The sequence below is a fragment of the Panthera leo genome, chromosome B3 (assembly GCF_018350215.1).
Source record: "Panthera leo isolate Ple1 chromosome B3, P.leo_Ple1_pat1.1, whole genome shotgun sequence".
Lineage (NCBI taxonomy): Eukaryota > Metazoa > Chordata > Mammalia > Carnivora > Felidae > Panthera > Panthera leo.
This window is the reverse complement of record NC_056684.1, coordinates 130,594,504-130,601,475: the sequence shown is the minus strand read 5'-3', so window position 1 is coordinate 130,601,475 and position 6,972 is coordinate 130,594,504. Positions and strand designations below refer to the sequence as shown.

Sequence of the window (6,972 nt, the reverse complement as noted above, 5' to 3'; positions counted from 1 at the left end):
GCACCAGGTCTCTTATTAGGTAGATTCTCAGTAAATGCTTGCCTCTGTTAAGTGTTGAATTGTGTCTCCCTTTGAAGTCCTAACCCTAATACTTTGTAGTATAACTTTCCTTGGAGACAAAGTCTTTACAGAGTTAGTCAAGTTACAGTGAGGTCATTAGGGTAGGCTCCAATCCTCATGACTGATGTCCATCTCAAAAGGGAAATTTGGAGACTGATGTAAACACAGGGAGAACACTATGTGAACATGAAGACCAACATCAGTATGATGCTTCTACATGCCAAGGAATGCCAAAGATTGCCAGCCAACCACAAAGAGCTAATGGAGAGGTAGGGAGCAGATAGATTCTTCCTTACAGTCTTGGATAGAATTAACCCTGCAGGTGCCAATATCGGGCATCTAGCCTCCAGAACTGTGAGACGGTAAGTTTTTGTTGTGGAAGCCACTCACTTTGTGGTACTTTGTTTCAGCAGCCCTAGAAAACTCTATTAGTTTTCTAGGGCTTATCTATTAAGGCTTAAGATAAGCCTTAAGCTAGGGTTTATCTTTCCAGCATAAGTTTTTAGCTGTTTTTGTGATAGACATAAAGGAGAGCAAAAAGCAGGGCCCAGAAACTTCATGGGATCTAGAAATAATTACAGCTTGTCAGGATAACTTTAGAAGCACGTCATGATGTTTGAATCATGAAAAGAATCCCTTTGGATTGTATTTATATAGAGTTTTATGTTGTGTGTGGCTGTAGTTTGCAACGATGTTTCATTCTTTCAAGATGCCTCAATAGAAATTTAATTTGCTCAGTATCAAATTCGATTTGGTCATTGAATTTTTGAACCACAAAAACCTTTTATGTAATCTAAAGGTTTTTACTTTTTTTAATCACAGAAGTGCAATTTCAAGACGAGTCAAATGCCTTGATTCTAAGAAAGCGTTATGCCAGCTGTCTCCATGGAGTAGACAAGGGAGCTAAGGTGGCTATTTTACTTTGTATAATATAAAGCTTGTCTGGGTGTTTGCTCCTGAAAAGAACCTCTCAAGTCCCAGGGAGCTCTGTGGGGTTTTGTAACCGGAAATTTCTGAAATCCTCACCAAGCGTCTTAGAATGCCAACCTCACCTCATTCTTTCCTATCCCGTGCTCTTTGTGGAGGACACCAGTGCCAGGCAATTTGGGCATCTGAGAATGAGGACAGCAGGCATACAGTGCTCATTGTGAGCTTGGGAGGTCCTCAGCATCCTCTTCTGGGATGTTCAACCCTTCTGGACACACGCTTGTGCTTTCTACATACACCTTTCTCATTGCCCACGCTACCCTGTGTCACATTTATAATGATCTGTCCACACGTCTATCACCACGCCCCCTTTGAGTTCTTTGGCGGCAATGCCTGCATCTTATACTTTCTTATATCTGTAGCAGCTTACACAACACTTGGCCCCAGGAAGACACAGGCTTCCCCTTAGCACTGGTGCAGGTCGCCACCCTGCTGCTTAGCATTGCTGAGTGACTCTGAGAGCCAGGAGAGAACACCAGTCCCCGTGTTGTCCCACCGAGGGTCAAGGGAACAGGAGTATTTCCACCCCAACTCTGATCAGCCATTAACTGATAGCTGGGAATCAATTCCCCATACTTTTGTCTTGTGTATACAGGCAGAGCTAGCAGCCAGAGAGCTTTCGGGCAAATCCAGTCGGGTGCTGGAGCGAGTGGAAGTTGGGCAGTGTGCACTATAGTGACAAGGGTGAGTGAGGCACTGCCTTACCTGCTAAACCCACTCTACCCTCCAGCTGGCCAACTCCCAGCAAACCCCAGTTTTAGTGCCTTGAAAGGTGTTAATCCCTGGGCCCATCTGAAGTCCTGCTTCCTCTATGACCTCTTCCCTGAAGCCTTGACTGGATCCACCTGGGCCCAGGTGCTTTCTGTGTCCTGACGGTCATGGCAATAACATCCGTAGTGGGCAGGTGTGTTCCTTAAGTTACATGCAGTGGATACGGGGATGCATTTGATCACTTACATGTTGCGATGCTGTGCTGAGGCTGTGCTACACGCTGGGGAGGACAGCTGGCTCCTGGCCCCTCAGAATTTCCTGTCTAAGAAGGAAGACAGATAACTTCACATTTAATCACAGAAACAACAACAAGAACGATTATAAGTAAATGGTGAACCATCTGTGAAGGCGAATCAAGGGTGTGATGCAAGAATATAATCAGGACAAGAAGACTAAGCTACAGGAGGAAGAGTTGGTGGAGAGGCTCAGAGGCTCTGAGGGAGTGGGTGTGGTCAGGATTTTCCAGGCAGTATCACATCATTCACAGAAACCAAAAGGTGGGAAAGAGCTTGGTGCACTCGCGGAGCAAAGAATCTTTCCTGCTTATTTAATGCATTCACATTGCAGGAAAAAGGATCAAGTACAGAAGAGTGTAAAGAAGAAAATGTATATCCCACCAGGGGATGAGTTGTCCATTAACTCTTCTCCTTCCCCATTCTCACAACACACACACACACACACACACACACACACACACACACAGAGCGGTGTTACGATAAGTGCCCAGATGTTCCCTTTGGAGGTACCCAGCATTAAGATGTAGAACTGGATGCTGCACCAGGTGGATAAAAGCACCATTTTCCCATTAAGAGAAGTTCATTCTCCTACTTTTCCAAGATCTCTTCCAAGCCCTCCTTGAATTTGTTTTCTCAAGTCAGGCCATACAGCTTTATGGATGCAGCCTTGACTTAATCCGGTTTACTGATGCTTTTTAAAAAAGAATAGCGTAGGGAGTGACATCACCAAGATGGCCACATAGGTTGTTCCTGACATCACTCCTCCTCAACAGAGAAGCAACTAACAACTTTTCAAAAACAGGACATTGCAAGGCAATCAGGCAGAACTAATTTTCTCCAGAGCAACATGGGGGGTGAGGCTGAAGCACCCTGCACCAGAGACCAAGACGACTGCATTGGAGGAACAAGAGAAGTGTCTACGTGTTGACCACATGGTCCCTCCAGCAGGCCAGATGCACCACGTGAGGAGGTCTTCTCTGAGCTTCTGGTCTCTCCAGTGGGAAAAGTAAACACAGGGGGGATGACCAGACCCCACCCCCAGCATTGTGGGTCGCTTTGTGAGAGACCCTACTCTGACTTCACAACACAAGAGATTGCAGGGCCATCTGCGAGGCTCAGCCACTGGGAATCTGACTGTGACAGAGAAAGGGGGGAAGGGCTTGCAACAATTAGCACACAGGTCATGGAAAACTTAGTTGATACCTGCAGTGGCCAAGTTGACTTCCAACCAGCAGTTTTGCTCATCTGTAGAACCAAATTAGGAGTGTACTCTGACATGGGAACTTAGTGGGATGCAGATCTGGTCTGGATCCTCAAAGGAGGACTTAAAGATAAGACCTGACACCATGAAACTCCCAGAAGAAAACACAGGAATCGAGTTGCTTGACATGGATCTTGGTGATGACTTTTGGACAGCATACCTATTGCACGAGTAACAAAATAAAAAAATAAATAAACAAGTGGGACTACAACATATTAAAAAGCTTCTGTACAGCAAAAGAAACCATCAAAAACGTGAAAAGACAATCTAAAAAAAATGGGAAAACCTTTTGCAAACCATATATCTGATAAAGGGTTAATATCAAAAATATGTAAAGAACTCATGAAACTCAGAAGCAAAAAACAAAAATGAAAAGAAACAAAAAAAAAAATTAAAAATAGGCAAAGGACCCGATAGTCATTTCCCCAAGGAAGATATGCAAAGGCTGACAGGTCCATGAAAAGATGCTCAACATCACTAGTCATTGGGGAAATGCAAAATAAAACCATAATGAGATATCACCTCACACCTGTCAGAATGGCTGTCATCAAAAAGGCAAGCGAGAACAAGTGTTGGTGAAGACGTGGAGAAAGGAAACCCTTGTCACAGGTTGTGGAATTGTACATTGGTGCAGCCATTATGGAAAACAGTATGGAGGATCCTCAAAAAATTAGAACTACCATATGACATAGGAATTTCACTTCTGTGAATATGTCCAAAGAAAATGAGGTCATTCATCATACCCATTCCATAGCCTTTTACCGAGCATCTATGAGGTACTTTATTAGACACCGAAAATACAAAACAAAAAGAGAGTAAAAAACCAACACAAATCAAAGCAACACCAAGAGCTAACGTTTCTCCATCAAGCTCTTAGTAAATTCCAGAAGAGCATTTAAGCGCTTTACTTAATTTATTCTCATAACTCTATGGGCAGGTGCTATTTCTGCATCACGGTGCAGGTGAGGAAACTGAGGCTCAGAAAGGTTAAGAAACTCGTCCACCATCATGGAGCTAGTGGTTCCAGAGTGGAAATGAGAACCACTTCCTCTGGCTCTGGTCCCTCCCTCTCTTCAAGGTCCAGATCTCAAGAACTTGGGTTTTCTTGAGGACGATAACAAATAAGAAAAGTTTAATGAAATAGATAATATTTACTGAGTGGTTTCTACCGCCAGTACCAGTCTGAATATTCTACATGTATGGTTTTATTCAGTTCTTACAATCGCCCTCTGGAGAGTCCTCTCATCACCTTAAATTATAAATAGGGAAAGTGTGGTTCCAAGCAGTTATGGAATTTATTTGCATTCACATTGCTGGTGAAGGGCAGAGCCGATATTCAGAGGCAGGCAGTCTGGTCCCGTGGCCTATACTTGTAACCTTTTCTCTCTGTCCCATTCTGATGTAGGGTAAAGTTGAACTTGAAGCGCTGTGAGCAGAAAGAAAATGTGCCAAAAATCTACAGGAAGGAAGATTTAGAGAAGAATCCTGCTAGGGTAAGGTTGAGCTGAAGGAATTCTGAAGGTTGTGTAGCACCGGGCCAGGTGAAGATGTGGGAGAAGGGGGTGCCGTCATGGGAGCAGCCTAGGGGGGGATGCACAGGGAGAGGGGGGTGGGTTGTTGGGTAAAACTGTGGGTGCTTCTATTTTGCTCTAATCCAAGGCAGGATGGGGGAGCCAAAAAAAATGAGGTGATGAGGTAGGCTGGGCCAGGGTAAAGGGTAGGGTTACCCTTTACCAGGGTAAAGGTCCTGGTAAGCCACATGAAGGAGTCTGGCTCTTGTCCAAGTAATGGGGAGCCATGGAAGGGGCTTTAGCAGAGCAGGAACAGTGACAGATCCATGTCTGAGAAAGATCATTCTAGTGTGTGGGCAAGACTGCAGGCTGGCAGACTCACGGAGCAGGCCGTTGCCACTATTCTTGTAATGAGAAGCAGAAACTTGCACACTAGGTTGGGAGCAAGAGGGATAAAGAGAAGGGGTTCAAGTAATGCTACGAGGTAAATCAAAAGGAAATGTGATTGGATGCACTGGGACATAAGGAGAAGAGTGAAGGATGACCCCAGGTTTCTGACTTGAGCCGAGTGGGTAGAGGGTGGGCCATTTACTGAGGCAGGAGACTGGGGCAGTTTTAAGGCTTGATGAGGTCTGATTCCATTTCAGACTGTGGAGTTGGAGGAGGTTGTGGGAGAACCTGACGGGCATCCAACAGACGATCTAAAATATGAGTCTAGAACTCAGGAGAGAGGAGATCCAAACTGACATAAGAACTGGGGGAGAGTGAGCTTATTTATAGATGTTTTTTTCAAGTTTTGGAGCAGCTGAAAGTGTCATTTCTAGGGTTATGGGACCTCGTTAGAACGGGTGAGCTCGTATCCAAATCTCAGAAATAACCTCATCAAATATTATGGTTCACTTTCCTTAGAAAAAATTCAATAATATTCTACATCAGTCTAGCCCTTTGCAGTTTTTCTAGGGTTTTCATATACATGATCTCCTTAGAAATAGAGTGTCTGGTTGGCAACACAAATGATGGGGGCTCTTCCTCTTTAGAAATACGAATGGTGTTTCAAAGGTCTGTGTGACTTCCAAATTTCTAGTTAGCCAGGGGCAGGACTGAGATGCCGTGCTGCCTAGATTTTAATGTGCATTGAAATCACATGGGGATCTTGCAGATTGTGATTTGGGGTTGGGGACGGCGGTGGCAGTGGAGGGACTCTCTGGTTATAACATACCACCAGGTGATGTCACTGCTGCTGCTCTGGGATGTACTCTTAGTATCAAGAGAGTAGAGAACAGATTTTCTCTCTCTTTGTTCATCATTCTATTCATTAATCCATAGTAAGTCTAGGTCTAAAACTAAGTGGGCAGGATCAGGTGAGACATTAACTGCTAGGACTACAAGTGATAGAACTTTTCTGATCTTAGAGGTAGAACTTTGAGATCTTGCAGATGGGAAAGCCATGGCTTTTTGCAGAAAGGGAGCTGATACCCTCAAAGAAAGTGCCATCAGAGGTTAGAACCTGGTAAAACTGCTGGTTTCCTGGCTCAGAATCCAGTGCCTGCCACACTGTCCTGCCCCCGCCACTTTGTCCCCTTTGCATATTTGGAAGCATGTGGAATTCGACAGGATCCAACAGACTTGGGTGTTTAAATGCCCAGGTCATGAGGGTTTCTTAATCCTGAAGTATGTCTGGCCAAATGTAATCTGGGAACAATTGTCCCGGGGATTGAGGCACAGGAAAGTTTGCATCAGGAATAATCAATAAACAAACTCCAATAGGAAAGGACCAAGAGGAGAGGAGCCATTGCTTTTGATGTTAAAAACAGATCGTAGGTCAAGTTGCAGTTCTTGGTTCTGGAAGGAGGAGGGAGATTGTTGCTGAATCCTGCTGAGTTATCCTTTATCCCGCAGCCTCTGAGTTATGGAATTAGACTTTTGAAACCTGGGTACTCCAGCCAGGATGCGCCTTTTGTCTCTAGCGACGGTATCATTTCTCATGCAATGATCTTTACTTTTATATTTCATTCCAGTTTTCTGTAATTTAAATTTTGCTGAAAACAGACATATTGCTGCGAGTATAATTGAAGGTGGATGAGCATTAATGGTGTCAGTTCACAGATGTTCTTACGTTAAATAATTACTGCTCACTCCCCTGGAT

The 6,972-nt window shown here is 44.3% G+C and overlaps 1 long non-coding RNA gene across 1 annotated transcript; it reads left to right on the top strand.

Annotated features, from left to right (window-relative positions):
• The first annotated feature begins 890 nt into the window (after positions 1-890).
• Positions 891-4,775, top strand: LOC122221407. The gene is made up of 3 exons (XR_006203201.1): positions 891-968; positions 1,643-1,731; positions 4,721-4,775. It is a non-coding gene; the product is annotated as an uncharacterized LOC122221407 (long non-coding RNA).
• Positions 4,776-6,972: the final 2,197 nt, after the last annotated feature.